Source organism: Paroedura picta, chromosome 14 (genome assembly GCF_049243985.1).
Source record: "Paroedura picta isolate Pp20150507F chromosome 14, Ppicta_v3.0, whole genome shotgun sequence".
Classification (NCBI taxonomy): domain Eukaryota; kingdom Metazoa; phylum Chordata; class Lepidosauria; order Squamata; family Gekkonidae; genus Paroedura; species Paroedura picta.
In genome coordinates, this window is record NC_135382.1 from 778106 (window position 1) to 799653 (window position 21548).

Here is a 21548-nt window from a genome sequence, read left to right on the forward strand (position 1 = left end):
AAAGTTGTGGGGCAAGTGGTAATGGTGACCATGTGATTTTGGACTTCATGATCGGGGAAGAGAAAAGCTGTATGCAGTCAGACATACACACTGAACTTCAGGAGAGCAAAGTTTAACAAACATAAAGTTATGTTGGGTAGAATCCTGTGGTCAGAAAAACTTAAGGAGATGGGAGTCCAAGAAGGTTGGGAGTTTCTCAAAAGTGAAATACTGAAGGCTCAATCACAGGCAATTCCCTTCAGAAGGAAAACAGGGAAGAACCTAAAGAAACCAGGGTGGTTCCATAAACAGCTTTCAAAAGAATTGAGTAATAAAAAAGTCTCATGTAGGAAATATAAGATGGACCTTATAACTAGCAAGGAACACAAACAAATAACCCCTGCTTGTAGGGAAAGTGTTAGAAAAGCTAACTCTCATTATGAGCTTAGACTAGCAAGAAATGCTAAAAACAAGAAGAAAGGGTTCTTTAGTTATATTGAAAGTAAGAAAAAGAATAGGGACATGGTAGGACCATTGCGGGTACCAGAAAGTGACATTGTAACAGGTGATGAAGAGATGGCTGAAGTACTCAATTCCTACTTCTCCTCAGTCTTTTCTTGCCAGGGAGATCATGATCAACATGTCAAAATCATTTCACGTGATGAGGGAGGGGAGTTGTGGCCTAAGATCACTGTAGAGTTAGTTCATAAACACCTAATTTCTTTAAATGAAACAAAATCTTCTGGACCAGATGAATTGCATCCAAGGGTACAAAAAGAACTTTCAAATGCAATTTCGGGGCCTCTGCCCATTATTTTTGACAATTCTTGGAGAACAAGTGATGTGCCAAAAGATTAGAGGTGGGCAAATGTTGTCCCCATCTTCAAGAATGGGAAAAAGCAGGATCTGTGTAACTACTGACCCGTCAGCTTGACATCCATTGCTGGCTAGAGCGGATTGCTGTAATTAGTAAGAGTCAGCATGGCTTTTTCAAGAATAAGTCATGTCAGACTAGAAGAAGAAAGGTTGGTTCTTATATGCCACTTTTTTCTACCCAAAGATGTCTCAAAGCAGCTTACAATCGCCTTCCCTTTCCTCTCTCCACAACAGACACCCTGTGAGGGAGGGGAGGCTGAGAGAGCCCTGATATTGCTGCTCGGTCAGAACAGTTTTATCAGTGCCGTGGCGAGCCCAAGATCACCCAGCTGGTTGCATGTGGGGGAGCGAGGAATCATACCTAGCTCGCCAGACTAGAAGTCTGCACTCCTAACCACTACACCAGGGGTAGTCAAACTGCGGCCCTCCAGATGTCCATGGACAACAATTCCCATGAGCCTCTGCCAGCTAATGCTGGCAGGGGCTCATGGGAATTGTAGTCCATGGACATCTGGAGGGCCGCAGTTTGTCTACCTCTGCACTACACCAAGCTGGCTCCTATCTAACCTTTTTTTTTTTTTAAGAAAGTTACTATCTTGCTAGATCTTTGGAATGCTGTGGTCATTGTTTACCATGATTTAAGTAAGGCTTTTGATAAGGTTCCACATAATATTTTTATTGGCAAGTTGGTAAACTGTGCTATGGATCATATTACTGTTAGGTGGATAGGGAACGGGTTGACAGATTGCACCCAAACGGTGTTTGTAAATGGTTCGTCATCTTCTTAGAGAGGAGTGACAAGTGGGTTTCCTCAGGGATCTGTCCTGGGCCCTGTGTTGTTCAACTTATTAATAAATGAATTGGAAGAAGAAATAGAGGGTGTGCTTATTAAATTGGCAGATGATACTAAACTGGGAGGGGTAGCTAACACACCAGAAGACAGAATCAGGATACAGGATGATCTTGACAGGCTGGAAAACTGGGCTAAAATGAATAAACTGAACTTTAATAGTGAGACATGTAAATTTCTGCATTTAGATAGGAGAAATCAAATGCATCACTATAGGAGGAGTGAGACTTGCCTTGGCAGTAGTATGTGTGAAAAGGATCTGGGGGTCTTGGTACACCATACACTGAACATGAGTCAGCAGTGTGATTCGGTAGCTAAAAAGACAAACGGGATTTGGGGCCGTGTAAAAGAAGTACAGTGTCCAGATCAGGCAAGGTGATGTTGCCACTTTACTCCTCTGTTTAGACCTCACATAGGAGTCCTGTGTTCAGTTTTATGCCCAACTGAAGAAAGATATAGAGCAGGGCTCCCCAGCCTGAGTCCCGCAGGCTGCATGCGATCCTCCAACCTGCTTGTCTGCTGCTCTCCCCCTCGGGGCCTTTTCCCCTCAGACTCACACTGTTCTTCCTGCCTCAAGAGCCAACCTCTACTGTTGCTCATCCTGTCCCTTTCATACAAAAAAGACAGTAGTAGCTTGGTTTGGTCTCCATGGGTCCTTCTGTCAGCCCCCTCTTGTTCTTATCCTCCAAAATTGCATTTTGGCCATTCTAAGTGCTTTGCTAGCGAGCACAGGCCAGGCCCCCAGACCACTCAGCTTTTTAACTCCTTCTCTCTATGAATTATAATGCTGAAGCTCTGTGCTTAAGTAAGAAAGGTAAAGTCGCTGTGTGAATGGGCTTAGATGTCAGGTCTAAAAAAAAAAAAAAAAGGGTAAAGGACAGTAAAAGGCCTGATATTTTTTTCAAAAAAAGGATACAAAGTGTTTTGCATGCTGAACATTTCTAGAGGCTCCACCCATCAAAGCAAGTGACTTCCAAAGTGACTGGTGAGGCTGCTGCTGCTAGCAAAAGCATCCTTCCTTCCCCAACAAGAGCTGGTGGCTCTGACCTATGGCCTTGCTTGCTCCTGCCTCTCCCCCCTTCCTCTCCCCAGGTCTGTGACTGCAGGAGCCGGTGAGGGGCCCCTTGAGCCCTCCCTTAGCAGGGAAGCCAATGGCCTTCCCCTTCTCACCTCTTCCTCCAGCCCAGTTCTCCTCCTTCTTACTACCAATTTACTTCTCATGGCTGAGGCTTGGCTGGCAGGCAGGGAGGTGTAGGTGCACCCTGCATATAATTTGAAGCCAACTCAATGGCATCTCCTCTGTCTCAGGTAGAAGGCTACCCTCATTCACTCTTGTCTACTTTACCCTTTTTGGAGGACCCCAATTTTTAATGTATTGAAATTAAAACATATTAGCAGCTGTATATTTAAACTTCAAGGGACTGTGTTTATTAAGAAAGAAATCTCATAGTATTCAATGTATTTAGGATTGCAACTCTACTATCTGGTAGGCCAGATTCACAATCCATTTTTTTAAAAATTGTTCCTAGCCTGTGCATAGAGCCCAGTGCTTCTGGGAAGTGTAGCGGATGGGTTGGGGCGGGGTCTCCCCTCTTCTCTGCCATGGTCAAATTGGAAATCCCCAGATAATAGGAGCTAGAGGGGAATGGATTCAATGGGAAAGGGAGGAGTTAGGCCCCTAAAATTATGCTACTTGTATTTTCATTTATTTAAGGATAACACTGAAACCCTGCAACTGCTGCTCTGCTAAAACCCCTGTAAGATGTCTGCAAAAGGAAGTTCCCTTCCAAAAAATAACCCAAAAAATTTCAGATGAGCACCAGGTCTTTAATGACAAATAAACTAGTGAGTTCTTCTTTGTTTTAAGTGATAAAGCAGTTTGCTTGCTATGTCTTGAAATGGTCTTAGTATTAAAGGAAAACAATATTAAAAGGCACTTTGAATCCTGTCACAGGAGCTACTCAATATATCAAGGTTCAATTGAACAAGATAACCTCTATTAAAAGATCAATGTTTTTGCAGCAAAATAGTTTTAGACAGCATATTGAAGAGAACCCATCTACTGTGAGGGCCAGGTATCATGTTGCTAAAGCTTGTGTGTGACATGTATACTGAATTGAAAGCTTTTGAAGCAAAACTAAACATTTTTGTGAAGAAAGTTAGTGAAGGTAAGTTTTGAATCTTCTCATGCTTCAATGGACTAAAATCTGAGAAGGATGGGAAGTTATAATTCAACGCTGAAAGACACATCAAAGCACTGAATCTACTGCAGGTGGAATGTCAGAACAGATTCACTGATTGCCATAAGCCTAGAAAGGAAATACAAATGTTTCAAAATACATTCGCCACTAATCATGTCAGAGACATTAACAAAGAAAATAGTCTGTTAGATTTCTATTCTGATCTAGCTATTTATCAACCAAAAATCTTTTTCTGCAGGCATGTTCACAGTCTGTTGCCCCAGAGGATCGGACCAGAACCAATAGGTTGAAATTAATTCAAAAGAATTTTCAGCTAAACATCCGGAAGAAATTCCTGACAAAGCAGTTCCTCAGTGAAATAGGTTTCCTAGAGAGGTGGTGAGTTCTACTTCTTTGGTAGTTTTAAAGCAGAGGCTAAATAGTCATCTGACAGAAAGGCTGATTTTTTCAACCTGGCAATGGCAAAACTCTTATTCAAACAGTTTAAGCAGAATGAGTTCCTAGGTACAGTCTTGTTTTCGTATTACTTCATCAGTGATACTTTATCAATATTATATTTCTTTAAAGTTGGTTTCTACAAAGATTACTATCAAAATTAGTCTTCAGCAATCAACCTTTTATTTTAAGACATTTATCTTGTATATAGAATCCTAGAATAATAGAGTTGGAAAGGACCTCCTGGGTCATCTAGTCCGGGGTCGTCAACCCCCGGTCTGCGGCCCGGCACCAGGCCACAAAGGCTACGCGTGCGCATTTGCGACCCCGGCGGGCACATGCATGGCAGCTCTCCGCATGTGCGTTTGTGCCCACTAGCGGGGCACAAATATGCATGTTTGCATGGAGCTGCCGCGCGTGTGTAACGCCTGGGCTGCTGGCTCTCCCCCACCCCCGGAGGCGGTCCTTAATTGGAAAAAGGTTGGGGACCGCTGATCTAGTCCAACCCCTTGCACTATGCAGGACACTCGCAATCCTATCGCTCATCTACTGTAACCTGCCACCCCTTTGCCTTCACAGAATCAGCCTTGTGGGGAGAGGAAGGGAAGACAAATGGAAGCCGCTTTGAGCCTCCCTTGGGTAGAGACAAGCGGCATCTAAGAACCAACTCTTCTTCTTCTTCAGTGATCTCAGGGCTCTCTCAGCCTCCCCTCCCTCACAGGGTGTCTGTTGTGGGGAGAGGAAAGGGAAGGCGATTGGAAGCCACTTTGAGCCTCCTTCAGGTAGGGAAAAGCGGCATCTAAGAACCAACTCTTCTTCTTCTTCAGTGATCTCAGGGCTCTCTCAGCCTCCCCTCCCTCACAGGGTGTCTGTTGTGGGGAGAGGAAAGGGAAGGCGATTGGAAGCCACTTTGAGCCTCCTTCAGGTAGGGAAAAGCGGCATCTAAGAACCAACTCTTCTTCTTCTTCAGTGATCTCAGGGCTCTCTCAGCCTCCCCTCCCTCACAGAGGGTCTGTTGTGGGTGTCAGAATTCTGGGTATTCTGTCCTGTGTTGTTAATTGGTCCCTGTAATTGATGATTGAAACTGCATGGTTTGCCTGACAAGAGATGTATCACAGTGCTGGGTCCCTTCAACACCTCAAAGCCACATTCCCTAGTTAACGCTAAGGCCGTACTCCCTTCAGCTAAACCGCCTTCTGCGCATGGTATCTTGATAAGGAAGATTGTTTTGATTCCTTTGAATTCCAAGTCATCACTTTTCCATGGGAGGGAGGGGAAAGGGGATGTTCTGGTATTTTATATTTGTGGACCTCTGCTGCTGTCTTTAGCTTTGCCATCAATTGCATTAGATGCTGTCTGCTTGATAATAAAGAAACTTTCCAAAATATAAGTTTTCTTGCTTTCAAACCTGTTCTGATGGTGGGGAGAGGAATGTAAGCTGCTTTGAGACTCCTTCTAGTAGAAAAAAATGGCATATAAGAACCAACTCTTCTTCTTCGAATCATAGAATTGGAAGGGACCTCATGGGTCATCTAGTCCAACCCCCTGCACTATGCAGGACACTCACATCCCAATCACTCATCTACTGTAACTTGCCACCCCTTTCCATTCACATAATCGGACTCTCCGTCAGATGGCTATCTAGCCTCTGTTTAAAAATTTCCAAGGAGAACCCACCACCTCCCGAGGAAGCTTGTTCTACTGAGAAACCACTCTAACTGTCAGGAACTTCTTCTGGATGTTTAGATGGAATTTCTTTTGAATTAATTTCATCCCATTCGTTCTGGTCTGTCCCTCTGGGGCAACAGAGAATAATTCTGCTCCATCTTCCATATGGCATCCTTTTAAATACTTGAAGATGGTTATCAGATCCCCTCTCAGTCGTCTCCTCTCTAGGCTAAACAGACCAAGCTCCCTCAACCTTTCTTCATATGTCTTGGTCTCCAAACCCCTCACCATCTTTGTTGCCCTCCTCTGGACACGTTCCAGTTTTTCAACATCCCTCTTCAACTGGGGTGCCCAAAACTGAACACAGTACTCCATGGGAGGCCGAACCAGAGCAGAGTACAGCGGTACCATCACCTCCCGTGATCTGGACATGATACTCTGTTTGATATAGGCCAAAATCCCATTTGCCTTTTTAGCCACTGAGTCACACTGCTGACTCATGTTCAGTGTATAGTCTACTAAGACTCCTAGATCCTTTTCGCATATGCTACTGTCAAGACAATCTCCCCCATTCTATATTGATGTATTTGGTTTTTCTTAATGCAGAACTTTACATTTGTCCCTATTGAACTTAATTTTATTTAGTTTGACCCACTTCTAAAGCCTATCAAGATCATCCTGTATTCTGATTCTGTCTTCAGTTGTGTTTGCTACCCCTCCCAGTTTAGTGTTATCTGCAAATTTAATGTATCCCCTCTAATCCCTCATCCAAATCATTTATAAATATGTTGAACAAAACATGCCCCAGGACAGATCCTTGGGGTACTCCACTTGTCACTCTTTTCCAAGAAGATGCTGAACCATTAACACGTACCCTCTGGGTACGATTTGTCAACCAGCTATTGATCCACCTGACAGAATTAGGATCCATACCACATTTTACCAACTTGTGAACAAGAATATCATGTGGAACCTTATCAAAAGCTTTACTGAAATCCAGATAAACTATGTCCGTGGCATTCCCCCAATCCAGCAAGGTAGTCACTTTCTCAAAAAAAGAGATAAGATTGGTCTGACATGATTTGTTCTTGTGAAACCCGTGCTGAGTCTTAGAAATCACAGCTCTCAGTTCCAGCTGCCCAAGGACCGAAAGTTTTATCCAAATTCTCTTTTATATTTAGTATCTCTCAGAAATGGGTCTACTAATATCAATGGTCCAACAAGGTATCTATCCTCTAGGGCAGTGGTCCCCAACCTTTTTATCACCGGGGACCACTCGACGCTTGACAATCTTACTGAGGCCCGGTGGGGGGGGGGGTAGTTTACTCCTCTACTCTCAACCACTGCCCTAACGCTCTCTGATCGCTATGGTAATGTTTAAACATCCCTTCAAAATAAGATACAGACATGCCACAACAATGAACATAAGGAACATTTTATTTTCATGGAAATTTTAACTCATGACAGTGACAAATCAATGGGAACCCTGAGCTTGTTTCTCTGCAACGAGATAGTCCCATCTGGGAGTGATGGGAGACAATGACACCCAAAGTGTGTTGTAAAGGGCCGGGGGGGGGGAGAGAGAAGGCGTCCTTCGGGGCCCACCTCCAATTAGTCAAAGGACCACATGTGGTCGGCGGCCCACAGGTTGGGGATCGCTACTCTAGGGTATCTTATAAGTGGGCCCCAGGGTATCTTAAAATAATACTTTATTGAAGAAGAGTTGGTTCTTAGTTGCAGCCTTTTCTACCAGAAGGAGTCTCAAAGCAGCTTACAATCACTTTCCCTTTCCTCTCCCCACAACAGACACCCTGTGAGGGAGGGGAGGCTGAAAGAGCCCTGAGATTACTGCTCAGTCAGAACAGCTTTAACAGGGCTGTGACTAGCCCAAGGTCACCCAGCTGGCTGCACGTGGGAGAGGAGCACAGAATCAAGCCCAGCTCACCAGATTAGAGCTCCGCACTCCTAACCAAGCAGGTCTTACAAATGCTACTAGACTCAAAATTTGCTCTGTGTTACTCATAGCCTTGATGTTATACATTTATGTCTTTTTGGTTATTCTTAATTGTTCTTATGTGGTTATTGAACCTTGCCCCCCCCCCAAAAAAAAACCCATCGCCAGACCCAGAATTTGAAAATGGTATTGTATTCAAGCTAGCATGGCCAAAGAATAAATGGACACAAGACTGAGATGCTTTAGGATGCTTAGGGCTGATCCTGCGTTGAGCAGGGGGTTGGACTAGATGGCCTGCATGGCCCCTTCCAACTCTAGGATTCTGTGATTCTAGGATTCTATAAAAATCAACAGACAGAGAAACCTGTAAGGGAACATTTTAACCTTCTAGGACATTCAATAACAGACCTTAAAGTAGCTGTTCTATTGCAAAGAAACTTCAAGAACAGTCTAGAAAGGGAGATTGCAGAAATGCAAGTTATTATAACACTCGAGACAATTAAATCCTCAGGCCTCAACAAGGACACTGATTCCGTATCTCATTACATATGCTACATTCAACTCTTATATCCATATTCCTTACAATCCCTGCTTCTCTTTATTTTATTTGGGATAATGAGACTGTTGTGTGATGTAACCAAGTATGTAAAGCTATTTAGAATCTAACTCTCTGTTCTCAGGACAGAATAACAAACTCAGCATGACGTGTCACTTGTGGGGGTGACTCCATGCTTGGGTGGAGATGGATGTGGCTAGCAACAAGTCTCTTTTAATTACTTCTTTTCATTAGGGAAGTCTCTGCAATTAATCACTAACCTTAACATATTTATTGCCCCAATGTTTTTGTGAATGACAACTGACCCCAAAGGACTGGTTTGCCTTTTTAGTAAGGACAATCATACTGTACATTTTTGACATTGTGACGATGTTTACTAATTTGTTACTAATTTACTTTCGCCTTATATCTGAACTCTTGTGATCCCTGTTCCATTGTCTGAGGAAATATGTATGCACACAAGAGCTCACGCCTTGAATAAATCTTTGTTGGTCTTAAAAGGTGCCATAGGACTCAAATTTTGTTGTGCTACTTCAGACCAACATGGCTACATGTTGGGGAACTTAGGAACTTGCAGAACCCTTGTCCATCATCTTTGGGACCTCTTTAAGGACTGGAGATGTCCCGGAGGACTGAAAGAGAGCAAATGTTATTCCAATCTTCAAAAAAGGGAGGAAGGAAGACCCGGGAAACTACAGACCAATGAATCTGACCTCTGTTGTGGGGAAGATAATGGAGCAGATATTAAAGGGAGCGATCTGCAAACATCTGGAGGACAATTTGGTGATCCAAGGAAGTCAGCATGGATTTGTCTCCAACAGGTCCTGTCAGACCAACCTGGTTTCCTTTTTTGACCAAGTAACAGGTTTGCTGGATCGTGGAAATTTGGTTGATGTCGTTTACTTGGATTTTTGTAAAGCTTTTGATAAGGTTCCCCATGATGTTCTGATGGATAAGTTGAAGGACTGCAATCTGGATTTTCAGATAGTTAAGAGGATAGGGAATTGGTTAGAGAACCGCATTCAAAGAGTTGTTGTCAATGGTGTTTCATCAGACTGGAGGGAGGTGAGTAGCGGGGTACCTCAGGGTTCAGTGCTCAGCCCGGTACTTTTTAACATATTTATTAATGATCTAGATGAGGGGTGGAGGGACTACTCATCAAGTTTGCAGATTACACCAAATTGGGAGAACTGGCAAATACTCCGGAAGATAGAGACAGAGTTCAACGAGATCTGAACACAATGGAAAAATGGGCAAATGAGAACAAGATGCAATTTAATAAAGATAAGTGTAAAGTTCTGCATCTGGGTCAGAAAAATGAAAAGCATGCCTGCTGGATGGGGGATACGCTTCTAGGTAACACTGTGTGTGAACGAGACCTTGGGGTACTTGTGGATTGTAAACTAAACATGAGCAGGCAGTGTGATGCAGCAGTAAAAAAGGCGAATGCCATTTTGGGCTGTATCAACAGGGGCATCACATCAAAATCACAAGATCTCATAGTCCCATTGTATACAGCACTGGTCAGACCACACCTGGAGTACTGTGTGCTGTTCTGGAGGCTTCACTTCAAGAAGGACGTAGATAAAATTGAAAGGGTACAGAGGAGAGCGACGAAGATGATCTGGGGCCAAGGGACCAAGCCCTATGAAGATAGGTTGAGGGACTTGGGAATGTTCAGCCTGGAGAAAAGGAGGTTGAGAGGGGACATGATAACCCTCTTTAAGTATTTGAAAGGTGGTCACTTGGAGGAGGGCAGGATGCTGTTTCCGTTGGCTGCAGAGGAGAGGACACGCAGTAATGGGTTTAAACTACAAGTACAACGATATAGGCTTGATATCAGGGGAAAAAAATTCACAGTCAGAGTAGTTCAGCAGTGGAATAGGCTGCCTAAGGAGGTGGTGAGCTCCCCCTCACTGGCAGTCTTCAAGGAAAGGTTGGATACACACTTTTCTTGGATGCTTAGGGCTGATCCTGCATTGAGCAGGGGGTTTGACTAGATGGCCTGTATGGCCCCTTCCAACTCTATGATTCTATGTGCTAATCTTGGTCAGTAGTATATCCAGTTTAAAAGGCAACAATTGGACCTGAAACCCCAGAAAATTACTCGATGGGACTGTTGACTTGACTCAATATAAAAAAAAAACTTCAAGGATATCATCCAAACTGTCCTGGTCAAATTGCTCTTCACCACACACCGGTCACATGAGAGCCATGCTTTCATCTCTGTCCTGCTGACCTCAGAGACAATACATTAGACGGACTCTGCTCCAAAACAGACTAGTTAAGGGCAGGCAAGTAAGGGAAGAAGGCAGATTCCAGTACTCAGTTGCCATGTTATATGGTTCAGTTGCCCTGTGCACAGAGGAACGGAAAACACATGAAGCAGCTCAGGATTTTGAAACAACACTTAACTACAAAGCTTTGCACAAATGCATCATCATTTACCTTCGTGTCCTTTAGTGATACATGGAGTCTGTAGTTCTTCAGAATCCAGGCCTGCCTATGCAAATGTTGCAAGGCGATATGAATTGCAGGTAGCACTCCTGCTGACAGATTGCCGTGCTCCATAAAATGATTGATGGGCAAAAGCCCAAGAATAGGCAGGAGAGCTCGAGGTTGCTCCCCAGAACATCTGACCACCAGCAGCATACAGATTCCCAAGATGCCCATCCTCGACTTCAGAGTCAACATCTTTCTTGGCCTTTCTCTCCAACTTTCTTGCTCCCATCTGAGCTTTCATCGCTAGAGCAAACAAGCCTCGGCTGGCCAGCCTGTCCGCCTGACATCTGACGGTCAATCGCTGCTGCCTTGGTCTGGCGTGGCCTTCTAAGCACAGAGCTCATGGCTATTAAAGGATAAAGGGCTCTCCCTCAAGGCCAGCTTTCCCAATCGGAACAATAATCCTGCTCACAGCAATGCTGCTGTGACTCAGTTCCTGGCAAGAATAATTCTTCAGGCAAATTGTTCTGCCAAGTCTAATTTTACATTATTTCTCATTTTAGGCACTTTGTGACCAGAAATTATCATCCCAAAATTGACAAATGTGCAAATACATCAGACCATTTCCGCATGGAGGGGCAAAACGCAACTGGCTTCCTGCTTGCAAATGTGGTATGGTAAATCTCACATTTGCAGCCCTCCTCACGGGGAGACCCCTCCCACATTCTCCCTCTGCCCCCTCGCAGCTTTTTGCCTCCTGACCAGGCTGCAGGGGAAAACAAGCCAAACCTCCCCCTCTTCTCCTTGGCTTGTCAATCCCAGCAAGACATCAATCACATGGACTGAAACTTTCTCTCCCCCCCCCCCCCCAAAGCCCTGATTTTTTTAAAGGCACTTCCACGTTGCTGTGCAGTCATGCCACAACACAGGTGCATTTTAAAATAAAAGTCAACACTGCTGCGCTGCTATAGAGAAACACCAGAAAGATAAAGCACCCCCCCCCCCCCTTTTGGGATTCCTGTTCTTTGGGACTTTATTTCTATCTGGGTGGATTTCTGAGACACTGGTAAGTGAAGCCCAAAAAGTCATTTTGTGTTATTGGTTGGCTTAAAAACAAGGTGCTCAGAGCCCTGTATGTTCGGGAGAGGGCTGCTCCACACCCATCCAGCCCATCTCCAGAAAACAAAAAATGGGCTATTTTTGCCTGCCCGAGTTGTGAGAAGGCTAGTATCACAATAGTATTTTTGTGTTCTATGAAACTTTTTGTTGCTCCATATAGACCAAATTTTTAATCAAGAACCTCCCCCCCCCCGGTTAATCTGAGGCCCAAAAAAGACATTTTGTGTAAATGGTTTAATAACCATTATGATCAGGGGAAACCTGCTGGATCACCTGCCCATCCCCCGCCTTTCCCAGCTCATTCCCCACCTCCAGAAAACAGAAAAGGGGCTGTGTTTTGCCTGCCTGATCCCAAAAAGACCGTGGATACATAAAGAAGATTTCATTTTCCTACTGATTTTGTAGCATTGCAGACCAATGGAAGCCTTCTTTGCAGCTGTGTTGTTAACTGTCTTCTCCAAGGTCCCTCCCAACCCTCATGCTCCTATCAAAGTCAACAAGTCTGTTGTTAAACTGCCCTAGGTGGCTTTCCTAGGTGGCCTAAGGCTTAAAAAGGTAATGGTAAAGGTATCCCCAGTGCAAGCACCGGGTCATGTCTGACTCTTGGGGTGACGCCCTCTAGCGTTTTCATGGCAGACTCAATACGGGGTGGTTTGCCAGTGCCTTCCCCAGTCATTGCCGTTTACCCCCCAGCAAGCAAGCTGGGTACTCATTTTACCGACCTCGGAAGGATGGAAGGCTGAGTCAACCTTGAGCTGGCTGCTGGGATTGAACTCCCAGCCTCATGGGCAGAGCTTTCAGACAGCATGTCTGCTGCCTTACCACTCTGCGCCACAAGAGGCTCTTGGCCTAAGGCTTACACCTTAAATTTATTTCAAACACTATACAATGACTGCCAATGAATTCCTTTGCTTCCCCCACACATTGGATCCATGTCAGAGAGATAACAGGGGGACCTGCTGGCTTTTGCCATTCCAATGGAGAGACGCCACTTGCTTATTCTTGCTCCCAGCAACCAGGGTGCAACCGGCCATCAACGGCTCCTAATGTTTCTTCTTGGCCACTGGCAGGAATCAAAGGAATTCAGGTAACCTTAAAATGCCTTATAATCATGACCTGGGACATCTTTTTCTCCCCATTAGGTTAAAAAAAATTATTTTGTAACATCCTGCTTGATGAAAATCTCTGGTGAATTTGCAGACTTGCACATGTCTCGTGTTATCTGGGTTGGTCCTAATTAAAGGTACTATGTGGACTCAGCGGATGAGTGGGTGAGCGAGAGGGTTGTGAGTGTCCTGCATAGTGCAGGGGGTTGGACTAGATGACCCTGGAGGTCCCTTCCAACTCTTATTATTCTATGATTCTAAATTCCATCTAAAAATCAGGAAGAAGTTCCTGGCAGAGCAGTTTCTCAGTGGAACAGGCTTCCTCGAGAGGCGATGGGTTCTCCCTCTTTGGAAACTTTTAAACAGAGGCTAGATAGCCATCTGAAGGAGAGGCTGATTCTGTGAAGGCTCAAGGGGGTGGCAGGGGACAGTGGAGGAGCGAGAGGGTTGGGAGTGACCTGCACAGGGCAGGGGGTTGGACTATATGACCCAGGAGGTTCCTTCCAGCTCTGTGATTCTATGACTGTGGAAAGTACAGCGGCTGGCCTCTAGTAACACTTCCCAGGATACTTTGTGTACATAAGCTAATCAGTAACAATTCTTCTGCATTTTCCCTGCTTCTCCCCCTGTTTGCACTGGCTACGGCTGCCTTTATGGGGACCAAACAACTTGTTTTCTCAGCAATATGACAATACTGCAGGAATACCCTATCTGAGAGCTGAGAGCTCCACACACCGCAAAGTCCCAGGAGCACAAAGCAGCCACTTGGAGCAGGCCAGGGAAAGGCAGAATGGCTTCCAATCTCCAAGCTTTTAAACCACCACGTGGCTTCCAGAGGCATAGAAAGCAGATTCAAAATGCAAGCATAGTCTGGACAGAAAGAAAATCTCTAGGAAATAAAAAAGCACCATTTTAAAACTTTCCAAATAGCTCACAATTTGGTAAGTTCTGGTTCTGGAACAGCCCATTAAGAAAATGGCCCGGTGGCTTCCCTGGGTTTGGCACAGGAGTCCCCCAGCCTCTTTCTAGGAAATTCTTGCCTGGGTCATTGCTGAGCCTCCACCGCTGACCTCCTGCCCCCTCTGTGGAGCATTGTCTTGGAGAGGCCGGAGATGAGAAACAAAACGAAGACATTCACCAGGCAGCAACTCAGCAGGCATCTCCCAGCTTGTGGGTCCTTTCAGCCTCATTTCTGTCCTCTTCTCCATTCTAGAGACAACCCCTTCTAGGGGGGCCTACGTTTTAATCAATGTCAGTCACAGTTAGCAGGGGGTAATATTTCTCCGTGTGACGGTGAAAAGCCATGTGCCGGTCTACGTGCCTACCAAGCAGGAAGAGGAGGCAGGGCTGTGGAGGCTCAATGGGAGACCATCTGCTTGGCATCCAGAGGGTCCCAGATTCAGCCCAGCAGTTGAAAAGACTACGCAGGAGCAGATGGGAAAGACCCCCGCTTCAGGGCCCAGAAAGAGCTGCTGCCACGGCTGCTTCCTATATGCCCAGGAGGGGGTTTGAAACAAATTCCTGTTCCCTTGGCAACTCTTTTCCCCTAGCTCCAATGCGAAGAGGAAAATTCACAGTCTTAAGCTCTGCTTTTCCTCTTTTGCTTACAGTAGTTTAACAGGAGCTCCCATGTTGTCCTTCTGAGAAGCATTTCAGCCTCACTGGTGGGAAAACATGATCTTCATTCACTCTGACCTGTTTTTCCCATCGACAACGAAAGCACAGGGAGACTCAAGCCTGGTTTCCAAGAAGGGCAGGCTAAAGAGGTACTGAAACAAACCCAAGCGCAAAACGGGATGGCTGCAGGCACACGGCAGGCTGGCCTGTCCGGTCTGAGGGCTGTGCTTGCTCCCAGTGCTGCCCCCTTCTGCACAAGCTTCAGCAATGGCTACAGATTCCTTCCTCAGGACAGAGGAGAATTAAAGTTGCCTGCGAAACTCTACATCTGGCAGAAACCTGCTTCTGTCTACCTCATTTCACACACAGTCTTTTCTTAGTCCCCAGCATTAAGCACAGGACACACTATGGAAACCCTTGGTACCAAGGCCGGATTGAAAAGGGAGGATGAGAATGAAATTCTGGGCCAGGTTCCCTTTGGGCAGAAGATCAGTATGGTTCATTTATGACCCCCCCCCCCTAGCATTTGGGAGTAGGGCACCAAGCTAATAAGCACATTTAAAACAGATATTAGAACTTGTGCTGCATCAAAGGGAACCCGACCACTTTTCTCCCATCCCCAAGCAGGAGAACAGCACGCATCCCTCCCTGGCAGGCAGCAGGCAGTTCTGGCTTCACACTTCAAAGGACAGATTAAGAATTCTGATTTGAAGTTTGTTTGGTAATTACAGGCATTTCTCACTGCAGATTTCTAGCAAGGGAAATGCAGAAATGAGAGATGAGGGGGGAACTACACAGGAGGGCAGATAATAAGTAAATGATCAACAGCTGGCCGCAGCTGTTCACCAGGGAGCTGGTCAAAAGCCAAACTGCGCAACAATGTCCAGGAACAGGCTGGATGGCAAGTCGCAGCATCTCCGAGCTTTCTGAGGAGCCAAGGGGGAAAAGACAGATGCAGAATCATTTGGGGAGGCTACATCAAAAGGTGATCAGAACAGTTTGCTTGTATTGCAAGTGTTACTAAATGTTTACAGAGGGGAAAAACCTACAAGCAGTAGGGTGGGAAGGCAGGGAAATGCGAGGCAGCACAGGCTGTGATGTTTACATGTAAAACGATCAGTTCAAAAACAACACAAGTACAGCAGGTGTAGATAATATCAATGTCTCTAATAGATCTGTTCCACTTTCTGGTAAGGGCTTGGAGGAGGAACTGGTCTCATGGCTTAAGTGCCACTCAGGGCTTTGAGAGCCAGTTTGGTGTAGTGGTTACGAGCGCGGACTTCTGATCTGGCAAGACGGGTTTGAATCTGCACCCCCCCCCCACTTGCAGCCAGCTGGGTGACCTTGGGCTCGCCACGACACTGATAAAACTGTTCTGACCGGGCAGTGATATCAGGGCTGATTCAGCCTCACCCACCTCACAGGGTATCTGTTGTGGGGAGAGGAAAAGGAAGGTGACTGTAAGCCACTTTGACCCTCCTTCGGGTAGAGAAAAGCAGCATATAAGAACCAACTCTTCTTCTTCTTCAACACCCACTCAGGTTGGCTGTCCCGCCCCTGAATGCCTCCTCCTCCAACCGGCTTGCCTGTCTCTCCAGGGGCCAGCCAAACGCCTTCCCCCACCCTTGACCACCCCCTCCTCCTTCCACTTCCCTCCGAGGCTTGGAGGCTGCAGATCCCTGCCAAATGAGAGCTGCCCCTGCCGGTGAGTTCCCTGCAGCCTTTCCAGGTCCTGGGGGAGGGAGAGGTCATCCACAGAGTTCTTTCACTCCACCCCCCTAATCTAGCGCCCGTTGTATTCCTGAATGCAACGGGCTTGCCCCTAATGGGAATATAAGATCCACTATGCTTGTGATTTATAAATGCATTAAGTTTGAGCTCTTTTCTTATAGCAGCAATGCTTTACACAGAGTTACTCTTGCTGCAAAAGCCAAAGATGTTTTAACTGGTCTTATTAATCTGCATAGGAAGTTAAAAGAAAAACACACACACAACCAAACTAGTCAAGGCTTCTGCTCTCATTCGGAAGGTTGGAAGAAATAGACCCTATTCTTTTATTTGCTTATTTCAGTTAAAGAGCACAATTGCCTTTTCAGAAATGATGTAATCATGTATATAAATCGTTGTCCAACAATTTCTCAGCTACTATCTGTAAACCACTTGGGAAGCGGTATAAATAAAACAGTAAGGCTAAGGGGGGGTGGGCTGAGTCCAAGATAGAAAACAGGGGCCAACAATTGGCCCCTTGGCCTCAGACTGACAAGAATTCCAGCCAGTCAGGTGAGGGGCCAATCAGAAGGCGCGAAGCCGCCTTCTTAGGCAGCCCATTTCACTGCTGAACTAGACTCGGAGAATCCTAGAGTGGGAAGGGGCCCTATGGGCCCTATGGGCCATCTAGTCCCACCCCCTGGTCAGTGCAGGATCAGTCTCAAGCATCCAGGAGAAGGATCTGTCCAGCCACTGATGGATGACCACCAGTGAGGGGGATTATCCTTGTCACTCTCTCAATTTTGTCCACATTCCTTGTGAAATGAGGCCTCCAGAACTGCACACAGTACTCCAGGTGTGGCCAGATTATACAACAGGACTAGGACATCTTGTGATTTTGATGTGATGCCTTTGCTGATAGAGCCCAAGAGTGCATTTGCCTTCTTTACTTCCACATCACACTGTCTGCTCATATTTAGCCTATAGTCCGCAAGTACCCCAAGATCTTGTTCACACACACTGCTGTCTAGAAGTTTATCTCCCATCCACTATGCATGCTTCTCATTTTTGTGACTCAGATGTTGAACTCTGCACTTCTCCTTACAAATTGCATCTCGTTCTCATTTGCCTACTGTTCCAGCAAGTTCAGGTCTCATTGAATTCTATCTATTGGATGGCTGACCCCAAGTGCCTCGTAATCTGTAGATGCTCTTCTTTAGAGGTCTGTCTTTCATTTCTTGAACATTTCCTTATTCTTCCTTAACTCCCCCTGAAGTTCTCTGATCATCCAAATAAGCTTCTTCGATCCCTTACCATGTTTCCAACTTGCTGAAATGGCTTGAGCATACAATAGCTTTTGTTTAAGGAGAGCCCACCCATCACTTGCTCCTTTCTCTTCCAGCATTCTGGTCCATGGGATGACTCACATCATGTCTCTTGAGTTTATTAAAATCTGGCCTGCGAAAGTACACATTTGACTAGGAACATTTTTGCCCACCGCCATCTTAAAAGGAATTCTATGGGAACATGGGAAATTAACCACTGTAGCTTGCTAAGTTAACACCTGCACTGGATAAGAATGGCCTTTATTCAAGTTTTGGGAACCCTGTCAACTCTTAATTTGGTAGCTAAATTAAAACCTATTAATATATCTGTATATTCCCCATAACAAAAACTGTTTTCCAACAACCCAAGAGACGACTTTACACATGGACATCACCAGACGGTCAACACAGATATCAGATTGACTATGTGCTCTGCAGCCAAAGATGGAGAAGTTCTATACAGTCAATAAAAACAAGACCAGGAGCCGATTGTGGTTCAGATCATCAGCTTCTGGTTGCAAAATTTAGGCTCAAACTGAAGAAAGTAGAGAAAAGCACTAGGCCACTCAGGTATGAACTAAATCATATCCCCGATGAATATACAGTAGAGGTGACAAATAGATTTAAGGAATTAGATCTGATAGAGTGCCTGAAGAACTATGGACAGAGGTTCGCAACATTGTACAAGAGGTAGCAACTAAAACCATCCCAAAGTAAAAGAAATGCAAGAAAGCAAAATGGCTGTCTGAGGAAGCTTTGCAAAGAGCTGAAGAGAGAAGGGAAGTGAAAGGCAAGGGAGAAAGAGAAAAAGATACTGTGGTTAGTTTTGGGCACCACACCTGAAGAAAGATGTAGAGAAACAGGAGCATGTCCAGAGAAGGGCTGTGAAGATGGTGAGGGGTTTGGAGACCAAATCGTTTGAGGAAAGGTTGAGGGAGCTTGGTTTGTTTAGCCTGGAGAGAAGACAACTAAAAGGTGATATGATAAACATCTTCAAATACTTGAAGGGCTGTCATATAGAAGATGGAGCAGAGTTGTTTTCAGTTGCCCCAGAGGGTCAGACCAGAACCAATGAGTTGAAATTAATTCAAAAGCATTTCCAGCTAAACATCCGGAAGAAGTTCCTGACAGTTAGAGGGGTTCCTTGGTGGAACAGGCTTCCTTGGGAGGTGGTGGGTTCTGCTTCTTTAGAAGTTTTTAAGTAGAGGCTAGTTAGTCATCTGACAGAATGGCTGATTTTATGAATTTAGGCAGATTGTGAGTGGGTGGGCAGGAAGGGATGTGCCAGCTTGGTGTAGTGGTTAGGAGTGCGGACTTCTAATCTGGTGAGCCGGGTTTGAATCTGCGCTCCCCCACATGCAGCCAGCTGGGTGACCTTGGGCTCATCACAGCACTGATAGAGCTGTTCTGATCGAGCAGGAATATCAGGGCTCTCTCAGCCTCACCCACCTCACAGGGTGTCTGTTGTGGGGAGAGGAAAGGAAAGGCGACTGTAAGCCACTGTGAGCCGCCATCCTCCTCCTCCTCCTCCTTCTGTGTTTGTCTCTCGTGGCCCTTCTTTGCATTCCCAGGGAATTGCTGATCGCCACTGTGGGATGGTAGGTGAAGGCCAGACTAGATTTTGGAGATTTTGGTGGGAAGGGGATCATTGGGACATAAAATTGGGGTCATTGTGGGTAGGCAGGTAATTGTGAGTTTCTGCACTATGCAGGGAGTTGGACTAGATGATCCTGAAGGTCCCTTCCAACTCTATGGTTCTATATTTCTATAATTTAATCTTAGGAGCACGGCTGTAAGCCAAGAACCCTGTGGGCTCTAGCCCTAGGCCTTGGGCTTCTGGCTGCACCAAGGCTGAAATACCAGCCAGGAGAAGATGGAACAGCCTCAGACCAGAGGGCATTCAGCAGCTGCTAAAGATGTAGGAGGCTCTTTCCAACTTCTCAAACATTAGCTATGATAACCAATAAAACGTGCACGCAAGGAGGACTTGTAAAACTATATAAAACCTCCGTGCATCCAAGGGCCAGAAGTAGGTAAAGGGTGGGTTGACTGGGCTTGTTATTTTATGAGGATTTTATTGTACTAGGGGTTTTATGTGTTTTATTGCATGTAACTTGCCGCGAGCCTTGCGGGATTGGCAGCCTATGAGTCATTATTATTATTATTATTATTATTATTATTATTATTATTATTATTATTATTATTATTATTATTATTTGTTTGGCTCCTGAACTAACGTGTCAGATGCCTAGAAGAAGCGTTGTTTTTTACCTCCCACGTTTCTCTCTCCGAAGGAGTCTCAAAGCAGCTTCCCGTCGCCTTCCCTTCTCCCCACCGCAGCCACCCCGCGAGGGAGGCGAGGCTGAAAGCGCTCTGAGTGGCCCAAGGTCACCCAGCTGGCTACAAATGGAGAAGTGGGGAGTCACACCCCCAGATCAGAGATGGTCACTCTTAAGTACAGCATCATGCTGGCCCTTTGGTTTGGTCCAGCAAAGCTAGCGAGGCATTTTTAGCATTTCTTGTATTAGAGAGGCAACAATATAAAATAATGAGATATCTTTATCTCTCCTCACATACCTTGAGGTGAGCACAGCGAGTGGGGGGAGGGAGCCTGGAGAGGAGCTCTGAGCAGCCAACAAGCACACCCGCCAGGCCCTCCGCAGCCGCCTTGCCACTACTGTCCTGCTCAGCCAATCTGGCCAGCCATCCAGGATTAAAAAGAACATTTGCATCAGTAAATAATTCCTAGCTCTAAAGAACACATGGTCTGTGGAATTGCCCTGCCTTAAAAACAACATGTTTTCAGGCTCTGTCTCCCTACCCACAGGAAAATTCTTCAGGAGTCCGTAGGGAAACGTACTATGGAAACAGGGGGTGTGAACACATGAAGCCGGCATCGATATCCATAACATCGTGACCGGACACCCTGAGAAAATGCTGAAGGTTCCAAAGCCTCCTATTGGTGGAATCTCCCCCTCTCAGGGCCAATGGCTGCTCTAGCGCAGGATTCCACGCTCCTCCCCTTTTCGGGCCTGCTGTGAAGGGAGCTTCTAACAGCCCCTGGCTGAGGGGAGGGAGGCATTTCCGAGAGCAACGCAGGGGAGGAGACGGAGGGCATTCCTTTTGAGGAGGGGATGCTTTCTCCTCCTGCCTAACCCCTGGCTGAATGAGAGGCCACAAACAAGCCCCTTCTCACTCAAAACAGTGTAGTGGCCAGCCGTGGCTGGAGGGAAGAAAGAGCCAGCCGTGAGTGCCTCTTTCCTGCAGCTCTCTGAAAATTTGAGGCCTACCGCGCAAGGCTGCTGTGGAGACGCTACTGGATACTGTTGTGGGGGTTATCTTGCCTCCTGTTTCATCTGCAAAACCATCCTGTGTGATGATGGCAAGATGGTGACCAGGACAGATGCAGGGCATTAGCTCTGTCGTCCCTGGATGTTTTTAGGGACTTAAGCTTGTTCAGCTCCCTGAATATTCCACCTGGGATAGGGCAGAGACCACCCCCAAGTGACGGACTTTGGCTGTGCCAAAGAAGCAGACTCCAAGACCGAGATGGAGACGAAGAAGGAATCTGTGTGTGCGAGAGAGGTGAGGCGGAGCAGGATGGGAGGAGACAAGAGAGGCTAACACAAGTGAACGGAGGTACAGAAGGAGAGTTGGCGAGCCAGAGAATTGAAGCAGGGGTCACAGAGCCTGAAAACATCCTGGGGACCTGC

General features: G+C 45.9%; 1 protein-coding gene across 1 annotated transcript in view; it reads right to left on the reverse strand.

The window, feature by feature from the left end:
• Nucleotides 1-21548, reverse strand: part of GABBR2 (gamma-aminobutyric acid type B receptor subunit 2) — a 489886-nt gene that overhangs the window by 452993 nt on the left and 15345 nt on the right. The gene's annotated exons all lie outside the window — the stretch shown is intronic.